This window comes from Myotis myotis, unplaced genomic scaffold, assembly GCF_014108235.1.
Source record: "Myotis myotis isolate mMyoMyo1 unplaced genomic scaffold, mMyoMyo1.p scaffold_m19_p_18, whole genome shotgun sequence".
Classification (NCBI taxonomy): Eukaryota; Metazoa; Chordata; class Mammalia; order Chiroptera; family Vespertilionidae; genus Myotis; species Myotis myotis.
The window spans coordinates 32,697,759-32,720,920 of record NW_023416322.1 but is presented as its reverse complement, the minus strand read 5'-3'; the positions used below and the strand labels follow the sequence as shown (position 1 = coordinate 32,720,920).

General features: G+C 49.4%; 1 protein-coding gene across 1 annotated transcript in view; it reads left to right on the top strand.

Moving 5' to 3' along the window:
• The first annotated feature begins 8,888 nt into the window (after positions 1-8,888).
• Positions 8,889-23,162, top strand: part of ZNF697 (zinc finger protein 697) — a 31,336-nt gene continuing 17,062 nt past the window's right edge. The window contains exon 1 of the mRNA XM_036344068.1: positions 8,889-9,039. The gene's annotated coding sequence lies outside the window, so the exon portion shown is untranslated. The remainder of the gene's footprint in view (positions 9,040-23,162) is intronic.

Here is a 23,162-nt window from a genome sequence, read left to right as displayed (position 1 = left end):
AAGACTAAAGTTGAGGGGCAGGGGATTCTGCAGAAGGGAAGTTAGATGTTGTTAGGAGAAGTGGGAATGCATGCTGAGCCGTTAAAGCAACAGTAGCCAACCCCCTCCCTCCCGCCCCCGCCCCCAAACAAACAAACAGTAGCCTGCACTGCAGTTTATCCACTGGCTTCCCTTCTTCCAAACATTTTATTTTATTTTTAAAATATATTTTTATTGATTTCATAGAGCAGTGATGGCGAACCTTTTGAGATCAGCGTGTCAGCATTTTGAAAAACCCTAACTTAACTCTGGTGCCGTGTCACATATAGAAATTTTTTGATATTTGCAACCATAGTAAAAGATTTATATATATATATTTTTTTTAAAAAAATATATATTTTATTGATTTTTTACAGAGAGGAAGGGAGAGAGATAGAGAGAAACATCGATGAGAGAGAAACATCGATCAGCTGCCTCCTGCACATCTCCTACTGGGGATATGCCCGCAACCCAGGTACATGCCCTTGACCGGAATCGAACCTGGGACCTTTCAGTCCGCAGGCCAATGCTCTATCCACTGAGCCAAACCGGTTTCGGCTGATTTATATTTTTGATATTTATTTTATATATTTAAATGCCATTAAACAAAGAAAAATCAACCAAAAAAATGAGTTGGCGTGTCACCTCTGACACGGGTGTCATAGGTTCGCCATCACTGTCATAGAGGAAGGGAGAGGAACAGAGAGATACAAACATCGATGATGAGAATCATTGATCATCTGCCTCCTGCACGCCGCCTATTGGGGATGGAGCCTGCAACCCAGGCATGTGCCCTTGACCAGAATTGAACCCGGGACCTTTCAGTCCGCAGGCCAATGCTCTATCCACTGAGCCAAACCCGCTAGGGCCAAACAGTTTTTTAAAATGTCCCCATTTAAAAGCATGCAGTTATTCTTCACGTGTGTGAAAATGCATTCACCACATTCCAAAGAGAGAGACCTCATTTGTCTCTTTGCCCAGGGCTCTAAGTGATTGATTTTTCTCCTCTTTTTGACAGCTAATGGCTAAACTACAAATGTGATCACTTCCCACACAGGCGGTGTAAACCTGGTGGAGGGAAATTAGGGCAACTCCTACTCGACAGCAAAGGGTAAATAATAAGCAGGGAGATTGTCCCCTAGGATGCATTCAAGTCTAATTAGAAATAACAAGAATTGCCTGCCCCAGGGGAATGGAGTTCTTTGGCCAATTTAGCTATTTCCACTTTTACGCACAAGAGAGATTCTTATTGACTATTTTCCTCCGTGACCACAACGGCACTGGGAATTGGGGAGGCTTGGCCTCAGGGACTGAACTGCTGCAGTCACCTACTTGCTGCTGCAGTTCAGAGGGTGGAGTTCACACTCCAGAATCCTGGCCAGTGGCTTCATGATGTGTAAGGAAAGGCTTCAGGGTTGATTCACTCTCCTTTTCAGTTTCGTGGCTGCCATCCTGACCTCCACCCGAGGACAATTTGAAACAACAATTAGGAGGATGAATGGATGGGCCTCTTGTTGCAAAGCTGTGTCCTGGCGAATAGCTCTCTCTCTCTCTCTCTCTCGCTCACACTCTCTCGCTCTCTCTCTCTCTCTCTCTCTCTCTCTTAAAAAATATCCTCACCAGAGGATATTTTTCCATTGATTTTTTTTTTTAAGAGAGAGTGTGTAAATGTTTCCCCCATGTCCCGCGTGGTTCAGGGTTCAGGATCTGGAAAAGGGGCCACACACAAATGATAGAGACAAGACAAGTAATAATTTGGAAATATTGGGGGGCCAGGCGGGCAAGCCCAACTCAAGGGGAAGGACTTCCACTGGTGCTCAGGCCTCGCCAACCTTTTATTGGTTTGGGATACACCATGCTTGATGCTGGCAAAACAGGCTTGGCCTAGCCCTTGACTTGAAAAAGACCATATTTTTTTTCTGGGGAAAGTCAAGAAGCAAACTTGTAGCTGCATTGTTTCCTGCCGGTTGCTTGCCTGTGGGAAATTTCAAAATTGGCCGTGAGATTGCAGCCATGGGGAAAAACTGTCGTCCGCTGCAAAACAAATTTGGTCTGCCCTCCCTTTGGTCCATTTAAATGTCAAAGAGCTCAGCTAGTTTCTCCCTGGGCCATTGGACCTTCACCGTCAATACATTATTCATTAACTTTTGAAAGCGGTTCACTAGCATCCCCAAAACTGCTCTTTATCATAGAAACACCAATCCCGCCTCTAGAACCAGCCTGCACCCCTCCCTGGATCAAATCCGCCATCCTTCTTAGGAATAAACCAGTCCTGGGGTTTATTCTGTGCCATGTGAAAAGAGATTTCAGCTCAAAACTACCTACTGTTCGAAATCGGATGATGCGCACATTTTGTCTTAAGCCAGCTTTCTCTTTACAGGTGCACAGAAATCCTAGACGCATTTCTAACTTTTTAAAACTTTTCATGGCAAGAAGGAGACTTTTCCTAGCTCACTTGGGAAGGGGACAGGATCACCAGGTGTCTCCCTTCTCCCACCTCCTGCTTGCTTTTCATAAGTTATTTGAGCATTCAGCCTGTGGTTTGCAAGGGCTTGCTCCTGGCATTGCTAAAGTGTGTCCCAAAATGCACGCAAGAAGTAATTTTGATAAAAAAACACAGGTTTATAAATAAAAATTGTAAATTTTTTATTGATTCATAAAGTATACAGTATAGGGTTATGTATGGAATAGCATATCGGGTAAATAGCCTCCACAGCTTTGCTGGCACATACACACTCTTTTGTTGAAATTTTCCATGACCATTTTGCATAAACGTGGCTGAATTTCGATGAGGCTCATTTTCATCTTGATGGCTTGGTTAATCGACAAAATTGTCGCATTTGGGGTTCAGAAAATGCACAAGTGATTGTTGAGAAACAAACGCATCCACAACGTGTCACTGTTTGGTGCGGATTTTGGGCTGGAGGCATCATCGGACCATTCATCGAAAATGCGGCTGCTCAGGCAGTAACAGTTAATGGTGCTCGCTATTGTGACATGATAATCCAGTTTTTTGTGCCTAAATTGCAAGATAGGGATGTGGACGACATGTGGTTTCAACAAGACGGTGCCACATGCCATACAGCCCGAGAAACAATCCAATTACTGCATGAGTCATTTCCTGGTCGTGTAATTTCCCGTTTTGGTGATCAGAATTGGCCGCCCAGATCATGCGATTTCATGCCGTTGGACTTTTTTCTTTGGGGTTTTTTGAAGTCTAAGGTTTATGCCAACAAGCCCACAACCACCCATGCCTTGAAGGAGGAAATTGAGCGCTGTATCAACGAAATTCAGCCACATTTATGCAAAACGGTCATGGAAAATTGCAACAAAAGAGTGCATACGTGCCAGCAAAGCCGTGGAGGCTATTTACCCGATATGCAATTCCATACATAACCCTATACTGTATACTTTATGAATCAATAAAAAATTTACAATATTTATTTATGAACCTGTGTTTTCTATCAAAATTACTTCTTGCGTGAATTTTGGGACACCCTTTATGATAGGAAAAGCAAACCTTTCTTCCACCGCCATGTCCTTCAATCCTTCCCTGATGGCTCTTTGCACAGGTGATTCTATTAACGGCGAATTAATCATTTCAGGATTAGGACATGAGGTGGAGGGGGCCATGAAGGCCATTCCTCCCATTTTTTCTTTTCTTTCTGCTCCCCTTTAGGGGCGGAGGGTGCACGGGGAGGAGGTTTATCCTCCTTGGCCTCTCCTAAAGGCTCCAGCAGATGAAAGACCATGTTTCACAAGAGGAAGCAGTTTGGAGGCAACTTTTTTCCCTGCTGCTGAAAGTTCTGACTAACTCTTTGCCAAACATTCAAAATCTAATGTACCTTCTTCAGGAAAACAAGGATTATGCTCTGTAACATCAAGCAAAAATTGTAAGAGAAACTTTAACTCCTTAAGCATGCAAACCAAAAACCTTCAATAACGTTTCTTACTTTTAAAGCTGAATCCTGCCCCATTAGCCTAGCTAGAAAGACACGTTCCCACCCTACTTACAGATCGGGATTTCTGCAGCTGATCGTGGGCTTTGTGTGCGGTGAAATATCTTCCCACCTATACGGTGAATTCTTCCTCACCTTTACGGTGAATCTTCGTTTTTTCCGCTCTAGGCGAAGTCTTCTCTTCCAGATGTCCCATTGAGGCGCCAGATGTGTAAATTTTTATGTGTTTGTTTGTTCCCCCCACGTCCCGCGTGGTTCAGGGTTCAGGATCTGGAAGAGGGACCACACACAAATGATAGAGACAAGACATGTAATAATTTGGAAATATTGGGGGGCCAGGCGGGCAAGTCCAACTCAAGGGGAAGGACTTCCACTGGTGCTCAGGCCTCGCCAACCTTTTATTGGTTTGGGATACACTAAACCAATTGGCAGGCAATTCCCAGTAACAGGCAGACTAGCTCATCAGCAAGGATTTACACAATAATAAATGGGGAAGTTGCTTCAGCTACCATTGTCTGGACTAACAGTGGGTGCACAGCCCTGACCTTTGCCAGGGCTTCTAGGGTCACCAGCCTTCCGGGTTCCTTGTCCACACCTCTCTGCTAGTGAAGACAATAGGTGGCTTCCCACAAGAGAGTGGAAGGGAGGGGAAGAGACACATGGACTAGTTGCCTGCAGCATGTGCCTGAACCAGGGCCAAGGATCAAGCTTGCAACTGAGGTACGTGCCCTTGACTGGAATGGAAGCCCTTCAGTCCGCAGGCCGATGCTCTATCCACTGAGCCAAACATGCTAGGGCTGGTGAATAGCTCTGGTAATTAGGCTGACCTGCTTTAGAGCTGTCACTCAGGTGCAATTATTAATAACGCCCCTATTCTCACTCAACACTGTCCCATTTGGGATGATAAATGATACGGTCACCCTACTTAAAGCGGGGCTAATTCTTCCTTCCTCCGCAGGGAAGCAGACCCTGGAGACGGCTTTCCATGCTCAGATTTTCATCCACAAGCCTTGCTGTCACTCTGGAAAGCACAGAGAATTTCATTTTCCCAACATGGCATGGCTCCCTTTGGGTTTGTGGGCTAGAGGCAGATAGAGGCGGAAAGACAATCTTCGAGCCGGGCTGTCATTCCTTCCTCCCTTCTACACAGCCAGCTTCCCCATCAGCAGCTCTCTTTCTTGAGAACATTTCTAAAAACCACAGTAGCCCAAACCTTCCTAAAACCCCGACTTCCATCCATCACAATTTCTAAACCGCCGCCCTTGAAACTGGGGTGTGAGGCTCCTTCCTCCGCTCCGGACTGCACAGCCCGGGACCGCACTGCAGCGCCCCACGCCCAGCTGCACGGAGCTCTGGGAAGCCAGAGCTAGAGAACTCAAAATAGCTGGAGCCCGAAAGGGAATGCTTGGCTCATGTAACTAGAATGTGGGGGTGTTTGGCTTCAGGCATGACCCAACAGTACCATAAGGATTGGCTTGTGCATGTCTCTCTCCCTCTCCCTCTCCTGTCTCTCCCTCCCTCTCTCTCTCCAACACACACACACTTTTTCTCAGCTCTGCTTCCTCTAGTAGCGTATCCCTTGTACAGCAATGGAGTAGCTTCATTGCAGGTGTTGACCATGTACCCCCCGCTGAAGTGGAGGTAGAGACAGGCTATGTCCCTCTTTAAATCACAAAGATTAAGGGCGAGAAGGGGGTTGTTTCCCCAAAGGTATTGTTGCCAAAAAGAGGGGAGATGGATGCTTGTGAGGGTAAGAAAAACAACGGGTGTCCACCTTATACTTGCACACTTAAGCCATGTAGGCTAATCTAGCCAGGTCAGCCCCCCACCCCTGAGTTTGTCCCTCCCCCAAGCATGTTATATAGCTTTACACTCATTTTAAGTAAAATAAATTTTACATTAGAATCGTTTCTTAATGCAAATGTGAGGAAGTAGTTTAGAAAAAAAGAAATAAAAGCATAATTACAAGAGATTATTCTTCCAGATATTAAAAATTTAATGTCATAGTAATTAAAGCAACAATCCATGAAATATAGGAATATTAATGGAATATGTTTTTAAATCCTGGAATATATCTAAGTGTACATAAAATTGAATTTATTGTTTTTATTTTTTCAAATATCAATTCCCCTTTAGAAAGGTGAGGATGAGAATAGTTATTTTACTTCAAAATGAAGAGAAAAAAAACAAGGGTAAAATATTTGCTTGATTTAAAAAAATAATAATAAAACCCAAACCCATGGGCTAACACATTTAGATGTCCCTGATGTTGCTGTGTGCCTTTGGAACCTGCTGGACTGCCTCCTCTTGAATGATTTAAAAATGCATATATATTTTTTTATTGATTTCAGAGAGGTAGAGAGCGGGAGAGACAGAAATATCAATGATGAGATAGGACCACTGACTGGCTGCCTCCTGCACACCCCTCACTGGGTACCGAGCCTGCAACCCGGGCCTGTGCCCTTGACTGGAATCAAACCCAGGACCCTTCCATTCGCAGGCCAATGCTCTATCCACTGAGCCAAACCGGCTGGGGCCTCTTGAATGATTTTCTATTACCTTCCCCCCACCCCCAGGACATGAAGGGCAGGGGGAGGGCGCCTGACGAGGGAGAAAGGAATGCCATTTCTGTCTGGTCTCAGACTGCTATCTTAGCTGGGAATGTGCAGTTCGTTAATTTCAAGCTCAACATCTTCAACAGTGATTGGAAGCAGGAATTAGTTAATTCCGCAAGTATCTGTTGAATGCCTACTCTCTTATCTTTTCTCGCTCTGTCTTCACCCTCTGTCTTTCTCCAAGACCTTTCCCATCAGCACTCAAACATCCCCAAGGAGCTCGCATCTTAAAAACCAAAGAAATAACCACACAGAAACCCTCCTCAGAGCCACCTTCCTTCCTTCCCAGCTACCTCCCCTTCAAACCAAATGTCCCACCAAGTTCCCTCTGTGACCTGCATTTTCTCACCTTCCCGGCCCTCCTCTGGCTCCTCCTGCTGTCACCGGAACGAGAGAGTTTATGGAAAGAGGAGCACTTTCTGGGAACACAGACCTCTGCATATGGCTTTGCTGCAGCACTGAAATAGTAATTGTGCAACGGCAAGCGGACTGTGAGCTTCCGGAGGGTCAGACAGGACTCTGGTTACTCAATGAAGCCCCACTGTTGAGTGTTACCATATGCCTCCCCCAGTCATGGTGACCAGCATTGAATAAGTGGTAAATAAATGATCGTTGAAGCAACTATTTGACCTTGATTGGCAACAGAAGCGAAGGGGCAGGTTTGGCCTGGGATGGAGACAATGAGTGAAATTCTCGGTTGGAAATGGAGAGGGCGCTATATGAGGAGCAAGGCAGAAATCACTCCAGGGAGGGCGCAGTGGACAATGCGGAACGCAACAGGCGAGTGTAGCATCTTTTCAAACTGAACACTAAGAGGAGGTTGCTGGATTGGCCAACCGTGATCAATGACCCCTCTTAACCCCCCTTTTTTTGAGGGGTGGGGGGCAGTTCCGCTAGAATGTTGCCAGGCTGCAAACCCCGAAGGAACAGTAGTTTGTACGGAAAATGCAAGGATCACAGCACAATGAATCCGGGTGGACAGTCAACAGAGTGACGTGCGGGTGGAACTTTGGGGAGGTAGGTGCTCACATCCAGAAGCTTCTCATCAATTCCGCATCTTAAATGACTCCAGCTCATCTTCTCCCCGTGGCTAAGGCTCTCCCGAGAAAGGGCACTTTTCTTTAATGTAAACCAAATCCCTCACTCCAGTGCCGTCACTCATGAGCCCTTGCAATGGGAGAGGCCACGTGGATATGACGCGTAATGATGACCTATTTTTTCCGGACACGTTTTAGAGCATCCTAGGTCCTAGAGCCTCTTTTCCCAGCTCCTTGCGAGAGAACACAGCTTTAGTCCTCTCGTCTCTCTCTCTGGCCCTTCTTGATTTTCCCACGAGGGCCCTGGGTATGCAGTTCCAGAATTAGACAGGAATTTGTGGAGGCTGTGATAGACTCTTGACAGGCGGGAGGTGGAGTTCCTCTCTCGCAGCCAACGTCCTCCTCCCCTAACCCCACCCTCTCCCTCCCTCCGCCCCGCTACGCGCGCAACAGGGGCCTTCACGTCGGTTTTGTAGGATCCAGGAAACTGAATCCTGAAGGTGAACGAGGGGGGAGATGTGCAGAAAGTCCCGATCGATCCTCATTCAGCAGCACACGGGCTTTTGGGGGTTTTTGTTTTTTGCGTGACTTATTGTTAATTCATGAAATGTGTTCTCCATCTTTTCATTTAATTACTTTTCTTGAAAAGATGCCTGGGACACGGCCAACATCGGAGGGAGGAATGTCCCAGCGAGGGTCAGGACCTGGGAACAATCAGCCCTTACGGTTCTGAGGACGAAGCGCCAAGATCTTAAGGAACCTGAATTCCTAGTGAGCAGTGAGCGGTCAAGTTCTTTAATCCTCCTCTCCCCGCCCCTCCCGCCCCCGCCCCGTAGGATTCGGGAGGTTTTTAAAAAAAAAAAGGAACCAAGAGAAAGAAAATGATTAAAAGGCAAGTCAACCCCCCGACACTTCCTTCTTTCTAAAGAAAAGGCCTCTCCGCCGCAGGGTCTTCCCGCAGCCGACAGCGCAGCGCGGGCCCCCGAGGAGGAGACCACCGCCCGCGCGCGGAGCGCAAACTCCAGGGCGGCGACCGCGTCCCCGGCGCGCGGGGCCGGGCCCAGGGCGCGACCCCCCGCCTTCCCTCCCCGGGCGCGCCTAGGGATGCAGGCAGCGCCTTCCTCCCGTCCCAGGGTCCCCGTCGGGTCGGGGATGCTGCGGTGGCAGGAAGTCCCCGGGAACTACAAATCGAGGCATGCTGGGAACGGTCCCCTGCTCCTCCCAGGAAATGTCCTTTGTCCAGCCCCACAGGAAGCCCCGGCGAGGACTCAGCCGGGCAGCTCGCCAGTCTGCCAGCGAGCCAGCGCCGCTGCAGCTGCCACCGCCGCAGCACAAGGGCAGGCGCGCCGCGGCGCAGGGCTCGGGCCGGGCGCTCGCCGCCCTCGCTCCCGGCCGCCCGCCGCCGCGCAGGTAGGAGCGTGCCCGCGGCTGGGCTGCCCCGCCGCCTGGAGATGGGGCTGATCCAGACCCGATCCCACCGCTGCGGGGATGGGTGTGCGCCCCGGGGTGGGTGGCGGACCGGCTGGGTGAAGTTGTGCCTCGGAGACTGGACCGCTGTCCGCTCCTCCGGGGGCGCAGGGGGTGCTCCCGTGGCCCCCAAACCCGGGCTGCGCTTCTGTCGGGGTCGGGGGCGAGGGGCGGGGAAGAGGAGGCTGAGATGCGAGGGAGGGGGCGGTGCTGCGAGGGGAGTGGGACCGTCCCGCCGACCACCGAAGGGGGCATCCGAGACCCTCGGAACAGCGCAGCCCAGGGAGGAGCTTGGAGGCGAGGAGATGAAGGGCTTTGTGTGCAGCTGCCGACCGGGACCGGCTGCGCTCCCCACGCCGGGTCTGTCCGCGCCCCCGGCCCCGCTCCGGGTCAAGGGGCGGGGGTGGGGGCTCCGCGGACGGGCAGCGCGGCATCTTGGATCCTTATGAAAGGTGCTCTCCTTCCCCCCCTCCGCTCCATTCTGGCCCGACTCAGGCAGGGCTGCCATCAGACCGGGCGAGCGGCGCGGGGAGGATGGGTGGGTGGAGAGGTGGGGGGCGGCCGCTTAGCGCCGGTGGCCTTCCCGGAGGCAGAAGCCCCTGCCTGCCGGCGGGGGGTGGGGGGGGGGCGAAGCTGATGCCTCACCCGGGGAGAATGCCGAGGCTCAGCACCGAGCGTGGAGGCGTGGGGTGGAGCGCGCGTGGGGAGGAGAGGGCGAGAGCGCGACAGGAGGCTGAGCGCGAAGCAGCCGCCGGGGCGCTGAGTGTACCGTATGGCCACTGGACATTATGGCCGGGCTTCGGAATCGGATAACCACTTCCTCTGGGTGTTTCCTCGATTTTCCTTTTTTTTTTCTTTAACCCCCAGCCCCCCTCCCCCCCACCCCGGCGCCGCAGTGAATCACCCACCCCTTGCAACGCGAGCGCTGGGCTGGACTCATTTGGAAATTTGGTGATGCAGCCTGGCCCCCATAGCGGCCTGTTGGCCCTTCACCTGCAAGGCGACGGGAATCGTTTGCATTCCCTATGGCGTTCTCCGCGGTGGGACCAAGGTGTGGTGAAGGCGGGTGGACCATGGCTGGGAAGTTAATCGTTTTGGGGGAGCTGTGATGGGTGAGTGGGCCACTGTGATGGGTGAGTGGGCCACTGTGGAGCGGTCCCAGGGTTCCTGCTGTAACTCGGCTCACTCCCCGAGGGGCCTCCGCCTCTCCTCCCTCCCTCCCTGTGTTTCTGCTGCTGCACCAGGTGTTCACAAGTCTCTTAACAAGCCAGCACGCGGGATTGGTTAATGTGGGACACAGTGTAAGAGCCACAGGCACCTCGAACAGTGCCACTCAGGTGGGGGCGCAGGAGGACCCGAGGCTGGTGGTCCCGACGGCGGGGCCCAGAGCCCTGCACCCTGTGTGAATGGCTTGTAGGGGCAACAACGTCTCTCACGAGCTTCCCTGGGAGATGGAGCCGGGGAAGTGAGATGAGAGTGGAGTGGGGGAAACAGCGAGGGCATGAGGACTGTGAAATACGTGCAAAGGCTCTGCATGCAGGGCATGCTTTCTGGTCGGAACATACTGGCGAGCTCTCTCTCTCTCTCTCTCTCTCTCTCTCTCTCTCTCTCTCTCTCTCTCTCTCTCTCTGAGATGGAGGTGGTTGTTGGGGGAAATTTGATGTCTGATGTTCAGTTGGGCCCCAAAGAGAAGATGGTGCCGGAGGAGCCTGAGTGAACCAAGGTCATGAATGGGAAGCCATATAGCCTTTGCTTTCCAGGAAGGGAAACGTGGAGAGATGGTCTTTAAAAACGACTGGGATTCTGGGGGTGAGTGGAAGCAAATCAGAAAACCCAGCTGCTGCAGCTGAGTTGGAGAGGTGAGGTGGCCTCGCTGAAGGCCGTGTGACTCGGGCTGCCCGCCTGGCATCCCATGTCCTCCCCTCCCCCCAAAGCTCTTTGCCTTTCCTCAGACTCTTCGTGTTTGCTTAATTCCTAGTGTCCAGCTAAGGGAAGGAGAAAGGGTGAACGTTAAAGATGATACATTAAGGCAAGAAGGATATTGCCTGCTGATGCGGCGGGGGTGGGGTGGGGGGGGTGGGGGGTGGGGAGGAGTGGTGGTGTCATTGAGGGGCCTGAAGCAGAACCCTGTTAATGCCATTTTTCCTTGTAGCTAAGATCCTAATCCCCCCCTCCCCCCCCCCCACCCCCCAAACCTCAACAGGTCTCTTACTTAGTACATACACTGTATTGTTAAATGTATGTGTGTAACATTCATAACTCTTCACAATTCAGTGCCCACCTACCTCTATCCTCCACTGGCACCTGCCCCTCATATTACCGGCTCATTCCTGCAGCAGCCAGCTCCCCATTCCCAGATGTGACAGATGTTCTTCCATGTGTGTCTCCGTCAGGTTGAACTTCATGTGTGTTGGGCTTCCCTGCCCTGTTCCCGATGATTTTCTCCAAATCCAGCCCCGCTGACAGAGCACCCAGTAGAAGTCTTCCCGGACCTCGCAGTCAGATCATTCTCATCCTCATGGGACGTGTGTCCTCGGGTGACTCACATCTTTGGGTTGCCTGGTGATAGCTGGATGTTTATTCTCCCTTCAAACGGAAGCCCCTTGAGGGCAATGACTTCCTGCCCCTTCCTTCATGCCTATTCGGTGCCAAAGGATGTTTCCTTGGAAAACATGAGTAAATGAAGGAATGAGTGAAAGAATTGATCGCTTTCCTTTTTTTATTAAAGTCTTGCAGACCTCTGAGGATTCATTGCAGTTGTGTATCTAAAGCACCTAGTCCAGCCGTGGGCAAACTACGGCCCGCGAGCCGGATCCGGCCCGTTTGAAATGAATAAAACTAAAAAAAAAAAAGACCGTACCCTTTTATGTAATGATGTTTACTTTGAATTTATATTAGTTCACACAAACACTCCATCCATGCTTTTATTCCGGCCCTCCGGTCCAGTTTAAGAACCCATTGTGGCCCTCGAGTCAAAAAGTTTGCCCACCCCTGGTCTAGTCCATGACAGACTGGAACCTTTCCTTTTGCTTCTGGGTAGTGAAGAGACCCTAAAAAGATCTATCAAGGTGTCTGGCACAAAGACATTCATTAAAAGTTTCTTGCATTGCCTGGCTGGCGTGACTCTGTGGTTGAGCGTCAACCGATGAACCAGGAGGTCACGGTTCAATTTCTGGTCAGGGCACATGCCCGGGTTGTGGGCTTGATCCCCGGTGTGGGGCGTGCAGGAGGCAGCCTATCGATGATTCTTTCTCATCGATGTTTCTATCTCTCTCTCCCTCTCCCTTCTTCTCTTAAAACAATAAAAAGAAATAAAAATTTCTTGACTAGATTCCTGGCCAGCCTAAAATTTCAAACTCTGTAGGCAGGGTATGGAATGGATTCGTCTCAGGTGGATAATCAGTGACTGGTCATGCTCTTGGACCTAAGCAACCCCTCATTGTGAAGGTGCGATGTGATTTCTAGAAAACAGCACTGCAAAGGTCGCCCTGTTATTTGGATTAAAATGTAGCATATAGACGTGCAAGACAGATCAGACTCAGCTTTCCCCTGAGGCACCGCAATTTTAAAAAATATATATTTTTATTGATTTCAGAGAGGAAGGGAGAGGGAGAGAGAGAGAGAAACATCAATGATGAGAGAGAATCGTTGGCTGCCTCCTGCACGCCCCACACTGGGGCTCGAGCCCACAACCCGGGTATGCGCCCTTGGCTGGAATCGAACCTGGGACCCTTCAGTCCGCAGGCCGACGGTCTATCCACTGAACCAAACCGGCTAGGGCGGCATTGCAATTTCACAGTCTCTCACTTGTCTTTTACTAGTAATTGGACACTTTTTCATGCTTTTTATGTGATGGCGACAGTTCCCGTTGACTGAACACCTATATGTTAGACAATTTGCATGCATTGCCTCAATCTGGTGATTGACATGTTATTACCTCCATCCTAAACACGAGGAAACTGGGACCCAGAGAGAAGAACCTTGCTTGGAGTCCCAGATTCTGAACTGAAGCTGCAGTGTAATGTAGGACTGCTGCCTCCCACGCCTGCTCAGAATGGGTGTATCTGTGTTTTCCTTGGGCGAAAACCATCAGATCTCGTTTCCTTCTTCCTGAGGCCCTCCGCTTTCCAGATTTCCTACCAGGAATGTTGTCGAGCTTCTAAATTCTTCCTAGCGGGTCTCATTCCGAGAGGCACTGGTTTCATTATCTTTATGCTCTCAAACTCCACTTGCCCATCCGTGAGGAAGGTCAGGTTCAGAATCCCTCCCTTAGACCTTTGGGCAGAGAACTGTTTCCCTGGAATTCTTTTCCATGGCCCCTCACCCCCCCTCCTCCCTCCAGACCAAGCCTTTGCCCTCCTGGGTCACCTTTCTTGACACCCCATGCCACACGCGGCCTCTCCCCTAATTTTCTGTATTATCTGAAGTACCTGGGGCTGAGTGTCTTCTTAATGAAAGTAAACTTGAAAAAGCCCCACTCGGTGCTGGAGTATTTGCACACCCCCTGCACCTGGCAGGAACTCTATGTCCAGGGCACACCTCCACAGATGCTGGGGGTTCAGGACCTGTGAGCTGATGATGAATTGGTAATAACTAAACATGCAGAAACCAAGTCATGAAACATTATGTGCACATTGACGGTTTGTAGGAGAGGGAGCAGAGGAGTCATTTTCTTGGTGAATTTTCATCCTTTTCCCAGGACTTGTGTTGAGTCTCACGAACTTGACTCGCATCAGGGCTAAGTGATGACGGTGTTTTATTGATGTTGGGGAGCAGGGGCGGGTCCGTGGCTTCAGTCCCTTCCTCCTTGCTGTCCTGCCCACCATCTACCCTAACTCCTAGAAAGGGCTTCTGGGTTTCACATCTGAGAAGTTCAGAGGGTGCTCCCGGCCTCTGCAGATGTGAAAAAACAGGGAAAGAAAAAGAAAGGCTGGAATAAGGAAGGAAAAGAATTCATTCCATTTTTGTTTTTTTTTTCCCCTCTGAGAGGAGTGTGAGTTGCTGGGGTATGGATTTGGGCTTCATTGCATCATGTCTTAAAGGGGATGCTGAAAAGATCGGCTGCCTCGCCCCTTTGGGGACAAAGGCTTTTCACTCGCCACCAGGTTGAACCCCCCTCCTGAGGCTGACTCATTCTTCTTTGCCCCTGACCTCAAGGCCTCACGCTGGAAGCCTCTGTGGGTTGTCAGCATATTAGCCGTTTTAAAGGCGGCTGGGCCAGTTCTTGGGATCCCTGCATTTAGCTGTTCCAACCCGGTGTGTGGGAGGGCCACGTGCAAGTCAAGCTCCCCTTCCCGCAGAGGGTAAAGTCTGAGTCAGTCCTGTGCTGGCGGCTCTAATTTGCCAAGATGTGTGCAGTTAAGGGAAAGGTGTCCACTTCTCTGCGGAGGTTTATATATTCTCTGAGAACTTTGTCAGGATTTTACCGTAAGTTTGAGGATAGGACCCATTCCCTTCTGGGTTTTATTAAGAAATCCCTGCTTTGGTCTCAGGGTCTCAGTGCTTTGCATCTTCCTGTGGTTAGCCCCTCTTGGATGCTTGGGCAGGCACTTTAGGAAAACACATTTCCCATTGTTGACCCCTTTTCCACCCTCAACACCCCCCCTACCACCCCCCCTCCCAGAACCTTTGTCAATTCCAAAGAATCACTTATTCCCCTTTCAGGCATTGACAGTGATTTCTGGTAGTAGAAGATGGCTTTGAAAGTGATGCATATTTTTTATTTATTACTGATTTTAGAGAGAGGAAGTGGGAGAGAGAATCATCAATTGGTTACCCCCTGCTTGCCCCGTACTGATGAGGATCAAGCTTGCAACCTGGGCATGTGCACTGACTGGGAATCAGACCATGACCTCCTGGTTCATAGGCTGATGCTCAGCCACTGAGCCACACCACGCCGACTGGGGATTTTTTTTTTTTTAATATATTTTTTATTGATTAAGATATTACATATGTGTCCTTGTCCCCACGTTACCCTCTACCCCCCACCCCCCCCACCCCCGCTCATGCCCTCACCCCCCCGTTGCCCATGTCCATTGGTTAGGCCTATATGCTTGCATATAAGTCCTTTGGTTGATCTTTCCCCCTTACCCCCACCCTCCCCTACCTTCCCTCCAAGTCCCGACAGTCCAATCAATGCCTCTCTGTCTCTGGATCAGTCCTTGTTCATCAGCTTATGTTGTTCATTATATTCCACAAATGAGTGAGATCCTGTGGTATTTATCCGCTCTCAAGTTCCATCCATGCTGTGGCAAATGGTAAGAGTTCCTTTTTCTTCTTCCTCTTCTTAAAGAATACCTTTCAGCATTTCATATAATGCTGGTTTGGTGGTGATGAACTCCTTTAGCTTTTTCTTATCCGTGAAGCTCTTTATCTGACCTTCTATTCTGAATGATAGCTTTGCTGGATAAAGTAATCTTGGTTGCAGGTTCTTGCTATTCATCACTTTGAATATTTCTTGCCAGTCTCTTCTGGCCTGCATGGTTTCTGTTGAGAAATCAGCTGACAGTCGTATGGGTACTCCCTTGTAGGTAACTGACTGTCTTTCTCTTGCTGCTTTTAAGATTCTCTCTTTATCTTTTGCTCTTGGCATTTTAATTATGATGTGTCTTGGTGTGGTCCTCCTTGGATTCCTTTTGTTTGGGGTTCTCTGCGCTTCCTGGACTTGTAAGTCCATTTCTTTCACCAGGTAGGGGAAGTTTTCTGTCATTATTTCTTCAAAAAGGTTTTCAATATCTTGCCCTCTCTCTCCTTCTGGTACCCCTATAATTCTGATGTTGGTACGCTTGAAGTTGTCCCAGAGGTTCCTTACACTATCTTCATATTTTTGGAATCTCTTTTCTTTTTTCTTTTTCGGTTGGGTATTTTTTGTTTCTTTGTATTTCAAATCTTTGACTTGATTCTTGGGATCCTCTTTTCTGCTGCTGGATCTCTGTAAATTATTCTTTATTTCAGTCAGTGTATGCTTAATTTCTAGTTGGTCCTTTTTCATGTCCTCCATGGTCTCCCTATACTTATTGAGGGATTCATTAAATTTATCGGCGGTTTCCATAAAATTCTTGAAAAACCTTATAACCGTGGCCTTAAACTCTATATCCAATCGTTTGCTTTCCTCCATTTCTGCCATTTGTGACCTGTTTCTTTGTCTCCGCATTTTGGCAGCTTCCCTGTGTTGATAGAGTGGCCCTGTGCGCCAGGTGTCCTGTAGGGCCCAGTAGCTCAGCCTCCCCAGTTACCTGGGGTGGACACTCTTGGTGCACTCTTGGTGCCTTGGTTGTTGTAGAATCACTGGGAGGAATTGACCTCCAGGCCAATTGGCTGTGAGAATCAGCTGTGTCTAAAGTGGGAGAACTTCTGTGCTGAAGACACCCTTCTGGGGCAAGACTTGCTTCAGTGGGGCTTTGGTGCTCACTGAGTCTGCTCCCTGAGTGCGTCCCTTATGGATCTGAGGAGTTGCAGTCTGGATGGACCCCCTCTGACCACTGGGTACAGTGGCTCCTGGATCTAGGGAGGTGCTAATTCAGCCTCTGCCTGAGGCCACACAGCAGGAGCCACGAAGAGGCTCAGTTGTGAAGCAATGCAAGCCGCTGCGGGGCCTTGGGCCTTCTCTTGGAAGTTCCAGGTCTGCCTGGTTCGGCTGCAGTTAGGTACATTCACATGCAAAAGCCTCTGCCGCAGCCTGGGTGGGGCGGGGTCTCAGGGAGTCAGAGGGCGGAGAAAGCGGCCATGGCCGATTCTCCGCCCGGAGTCGCGCGTCTCAGTGTCCCGGTAACGGCTGCAAGCACCTCTGAGGGAAAGCCGCCCTCACGTTCGCCCGCTGCCGGACAGACCAGCTTCTCCCCGTATGAGACCTGGGTCCCCAGAGACTTCCCGGACCCGGAGTTCAGAGCCGTCGGGAGTTTGTGATTCAAAAAGACAGCCGCGTCCTCAGGCGCCACCCCCTTTCCTCACGCGCGCGCGCTGCCGTACCTCTGCACTTCACCTCCGCAGCGCCTCTGGCTCTCAGCGTGCTTTTCTTTCCTTCTAGTTGTGGAATTTACACTCAGCCAGCCTTCCTGTTGTTCTGGATGATGTTTGCTCAGTCCTTTGCGGTAATTTTCAATTGTTGTGTGAGGCGATAATTTCCCGGTGTTTACCTATGCCGCCATCTTAGTTGCTCTCCCCGACTGGGATTTTTGATTGTGCTCCCTAATGTACCTTCCTCCTCCCTGCGCGGTGCTCCCCCTCCCCCCCAAGCAACCCCTTCTTTAGTCTCATTCCTTTGTAGAGGTTGAGTGTTGGTCTTTCTCATTCACTATTTAATTTCTGTTAGTTCTGGTCCTGTCTTGCCCCCAGGGGTGGGGGAGAAGCGGTTGTTGTGTGGGGACCAGGAGAGTGTAGCAGCACTTCGCACCCAGAGCACAGCACAGCTCTGTGCCCCAGTGTTGAGGCTGCAGTGGAGGGGGACCCGCACAGGACTCGGACGCCCACAGGGCTGTGTGCGTCGGGTGTCCCTTGGCTGACACTTGGCCAGGGGACACAGGATTCTTTTTCAAGAAGGTTCTGTGGAACTTTTGAAGCTAATCACCACTTTCTATCATGCCTGTCTGTTCAGCAGCATAATTAAGCGCGCTGGGCTCCTGGTGCCGACAGGCGATTGGATCTAGTTCGGAGAGCCAGGTTGTTTCCATGGCGCTGCCTTACCTGATGTGATCTTGGCCAGATCGCTAGATGTCCTGGCCTGGTTCTTATTTTTTGAGACTGAGGGAGAGACATCATTACACCTCATTTCAAGGAATATTTGAGGGCTCGCTGTGTGGGGGAGCCACCACAGGGAAGGAAACAATATGTTCCCAGTGAGAGCTTACTCGTGGGAGGTGCTAGAGGGGGAGAGAGAGCAAACAGTAAGGTGCACGTTCTTATAACTATGGTTATATTTTAGAAACCGATATTAGGCAGAATAAGATAAGGACTAGTACCTGAAAGTCATACAGAGAGACATAATAATAGTTCTTTCAGAGCTTGACAATAATCTTATAGCCTGGCCGGTGTGCCCAGCGGTTAGAGTGGGCCCATGCACCCAATAGTCGCCAGTTCCATTCTGGTCAAGGACATGGACCTGGGTTGCAGGTTCTATCCCTGGCTCCAGTTGGGGCTCGTTTGTGAGGCAACCAATTGATGTCTCTCTCTCTCTCTCCCCCCCCCCCCCCCCACTTTCTCCCTCTCCTTCCTTCCTTTCTCTCTAAAAATCAATGGAAAAAATATTCTCAGGTGAGGATAAAAAAGAAAACAGCAACATAAAAACCCCACAATAATTGTATAAAGTAGACACAGTTGTTTGCATCATTTTACAGGTGGAAAAACCAAGGCTCAAAGAGGTTGAGCAACTCTCTTAAGATGACAAGACCATGTCGGGGTCTGGCTCTGGCTGTAACCACTAAGGTTGAGGAGAGACTTCTTCCTGCTGTTTCTGGAGGAGAACAGAATGGCAAGAGAGGAACACACAGGGTGCTGCATCTGGGGGTGCAGGGCACCCCTTTTTGGCCGGAGTTAGCAGACAGAGGTCAGGGACAAGAGGTAAGAGAGCCTTGGGCTGCACAGTTGAGGACGTGGAGTGTGTGCTTCACTGGAGACGAAGTCAACCAGCGGTTTCTGAGCAGGAGCATCAATGGAGGGGCGACTGTGCTCTGCGATGGAGCCTGCAGTGAGTGACATGTGGGAGCCGCAATGGTGAGAGCGTCTCTGCAGTGATGGTGGCCAAGGCAAAAAAAAAGAGGAAAGAAGTGGCAGCTGACTTGCTTGAAAGGGGTGAGGAGGGGTCAAAGTTGATTCCAGGGTTCTGAGCCTTAGCAGAAGTGGGCACTGCCTGGAGGAGATGGTTCGTAACAAAGATTTGGGAACAGAACCAGTGGTTTCCAATGTGACCAGGGACAGATACATTACAAATAGAAGCTCATTTAGTCTTGACAACAATTTTCAAGGTACCTCGTTTTCCCCATTGTATGGATGAGGAAACTAAGACTCAAAGAGGAGAAAGAACTGTTTTGGGGGCATATGGTGTGTAAGTGGCAGACTTCTATTTGAAACCAGGTATGTTGATGACTCAACTCTTCAGCTGCCTCTGCCCTGAGCCCCAGGTGAGGTGCAGGGCAGCACGTTAGGGTGGGGAGGGTCTGTAAGTTCCTCAGGTGCAGGGATGGGTGCATCATTAGACGTGGACCTAGAGGGCAGGGGAGGGGTTGGGGCGAGAGGTTCAAATTTGTGACATCTCTGGACAGAGGAGCGGAGTATTAAAGCCAGGGGAAGGGGCCACATGGCTGAAGGGGAGGGAGAGGGAGAAGAAAAGGGAAACAAGAACTTTGAAGGCTCACTTGTTTTAGAAGTTAAGAAGAGGAGACAGGGTGGTGAGTGAAATACGATAATTACTAGGACAGAGCCGTGCCCTGGACGCAAAGGAAGGAGAAAATTCCCAGGAGGAGCATCTCAATCGGCTTTCCGCAGTCATTCACCGATTCCCTGTACGTATGCCAAGCACTCGGTGCTGTTGGTGAGGTCAAGGAAGAGACCACCAGACTTGGAAGATAGAAAATCATAGCTGATATTGATGTGAGTCCGACTCACTGAACGTTAACAATTAATGGCATCCGCTGAGATGGCTCGCACCTGGGATGCCCACGGTTCACGGGACACTGATGTGTGTGGCAACGATGGTAGCATTTAGCCGAGGACCCCTTTCCCCAACAGCCTGTAGGACTTGTTTGGCAAAATTAAAAAAAGGCACTGCAGAAGGAAATGTAATATAGTTTGATCATTGGTTTTAAGCATTTAAAAAATGATACTGCAGAAGAAAGGGTCTCCATTCTTAATGAGAGTTTCATAGTTGGATTGAAAAAAAAAGTCTTTAAAGGTTCTTTTAAAATGGCATAACCATAACTAATTGTTCAAGTTGATGTTTTATAGGCTTTCTTCTCCACCCCACATCCCCTCTCGCTTTGCCTCTCTCTCTCTCTCTCTCTCTCTCTCTCTCTGACTTTTCTTTCAAATGCTGTACCAAGGAGTTGGAATTATTAAATATTTATCATAACACTCCATTAAGTCAATGCTAATTCAAATGACTTTTTCCTTTTTTCCCTAGCCCACAAAATGTCTGTTTTCTCTATGACAAACAGATAATCCAAAACCTTTTAAAGAGAGACTGTTTTGGAGGATCACAGGAAATTGAGCTTGAAGAACATTTTCTACATTTTTTTAGAGGGAAAGTAATTAAAATTACAATAGAAAAAAATGAGCAGGAGTCTGGGAGAGAACAAGAAAAATCGGAAGAAGGTAGCATGGGTGCAATGCTATGGGTAGGCCAGAGCAGTCAACTCATAAATACGGCAGCTCGTTGGAAGAGTCTGGTGCACGAGAGGCTGAACTTGAAAGGATCAGATAACCCGAACAGTAGTCCCAATCTGGCCACTCACTCCCTACCTTTGTGAATTCACAGAAGGCACTTCTCTGGTCCTCATTTTCCTTATCTGTAAAATGAGGGATCCTTTCAAGAAATGTTCAACAGCAACAACATGTGAAATTCTCTCTGTCTCTGAAGATACAGTCTCTTCAGCAGAATTATAGTTAGCCTGCCACCTGGCCCATTTTTGCACCACCTCCCACACCGAGAATACATAGCAATCAAGGCAGGAGGAGAAAGACGCAAGGGAAAAGAGGGCAAATCCGACAACCTGTGTGTGGGAACGGGCCGTGTTGGATGAGTGTGCACCTCCTTACTCGCCATGAAGTGTGAGCTGGGCTCCTGAGAATGCGGTTTTGTGTCACTCCCAGAACCCCCCTCTTCCTGTGGGCATTTGCATGCTGTTATGTGCAGGCAGGGTGACTTTGCTAACACTTAGAGGATTTGTTAGGAATGAGTTGGTGAGTTCGGCCAGATTAAAAAAATTTTTTTTCCCTTTGAGAAGAGAAGGATTAACTAGCAAAGTGTTGTGTGTCCTGGGTAGGTTAGGGCTTGATTAATGTGCGTTGACTCACTGCCCAAGTAAGCAGCTGATGGGAGCTATAAACCCGGGGTCAAACTTGTTTAAATTAGCCACATCCCCAAGAGGGGGTGTGTTAGAGGCTTGAAGAGCGACGTAACTCCCTCCTAGTGCACCTGCCACGTAACACAGGTGACTAGGAAGCAGGTGAACCAATGCTGCTGGGAGGGTCCCATCACCAGGGTGAGTGTTTGAGCCAGTCGCAGTAGGCTCTGTTGGGTTGAGGAGAAAAGTAATTGGGATGAAAGTTGAGACAGTGATTTAGCCTCCTGCCTCCTCTTCACCTGTCTGTCTCTGTTGCCTGACTCATCCGTAAAACAGGGCGCTAGCCTAGATCGGCAGACTAGGGGGTCAGGCAGGTTGCATTTACAGATTCTTTCATCCTGCTCCACCATCCTGCTCCATCATCCCCTGTGTGAAATGTACTGATATTTTTGTTCTCCTGCCTGATTTGGGGCTCACAGTCCTATCTCCCTTCTCCACCAGAAGATTCCTGGCATACAGTGATGACATTGCTCTTATTCCCCTCTCCCAACCCACTCTGGAAGATTCTGAAAGGCTATGATCAGGAACGTTTCGCGAGTCGTCTGCAGTCATGGTTTAGAACAGGGCTTTTGTCTTGTTTTTGTGCCCCACATCCTTTCCGAGGCCAAGGGAAAACTGGCACCTTCTCATCAGGAAAAAGTTTCTACAGACACATTCACAAGGTTTCTGGGAGTTGGTGGACTCTGAAGGCTCTTAGGCTGAGGACCCAGGCCTAAGGAAAATGCCACTGTTCCCTTCACAAGCGGGTGTCGGACTGTTGCTCTCTCCAGGAAATGCTAGGAACTGGATGGAGGTAAAAGGGAGGTAAGGAACACAGACAGCCTGTCTCTGACTTGGGAATTACGGTGGCCGAGCTGCCAATGAGCCTGGATGCCACCACCTCCTTCTTGAGAGAGATGGGTCACTTCCTGGATGGGAGCTGTGACTGGTTCTGTGCATCACAGACTGACCATACACACCCTTGGCTGAGGCCGAAAGTATCTGCGAGCTGGTGGTTTCCAGCACGAGGTGGGAATAGGATCTCTTTCAGCTGATCTCTTTGTCGTGTGGTGTGAGTCCATTTGGATGGCGTCCTCGGAGTTCTTCTGAGAAGGACACTGGCTAAATTTAAAAGGGCTCCGTTTGGGTTGGGAAAGTAGCTGTCCTGCCAGGGTTCGTCTCCTAGGGATCACATGTTCATAAATCATGGGTATATTTTCTTTTCATTGACACACACCCTTACATTTTTCATCCCCTTACAGTGGTTCTCAACCTTCCTAATGCCACGACCCGTTAATACAGTTCCTCATGTTGTGGTGACCCCCAACCATAAAATTATTTTCGTTGCTACTTCATAACTGTAATTTTGCTACTGTTATGAATCGTCATGTAAATAATCTGATGTGCTATATGTGTTTTCCGAAGGTCGCGACCCACAGGTTGAGAACCGCGGCCTTAGAAGATCATTCTGGGTTGTGAGTGTCCTCTGTTGGACCCTCACATCATTTTGTCAGTTTCACTTTCCTGGGGATAAAACATCCCTCTCCCAGAGTTGTCAGGACCAGGACCTCCATCCAGGTCTTTTTTTTTTTTTTTTTTTTTACGAAAATATGTTTTTGTTGATTTCAGAGAGAGTATGGGAGAGGGACAGAGAGATAGAAACATTGATGAGAGAGAAACATGGATCGGCTGCCTCCTGCACGCCCCCCCCTCCCCCCGCCCCCGCCACTGGGGATCAAGCCGGAGACCTCTTGGTGCATGAGATAACACAACCAGCTGAGCCACATGGTTCTGGTTCCCCTTGGTCTTGAGTAGAGTTGCTGAACTAAGGGTGGAAATAAACAAGCGACACTGGCTATGGCCGCATCCTTCTTTGTGTTCTTTGGAAACATAAAAGGAGATGAAAGTGGAAACAGGATTCTGATTTTATTTTGGATATAACAGCTATTCCTCTATCTCATAAAAATCAGTTTAAAAAAGACTCAAAAGCATCAAACTGAAGTTTCTTTTTTTAAAAAAATATATTTTATT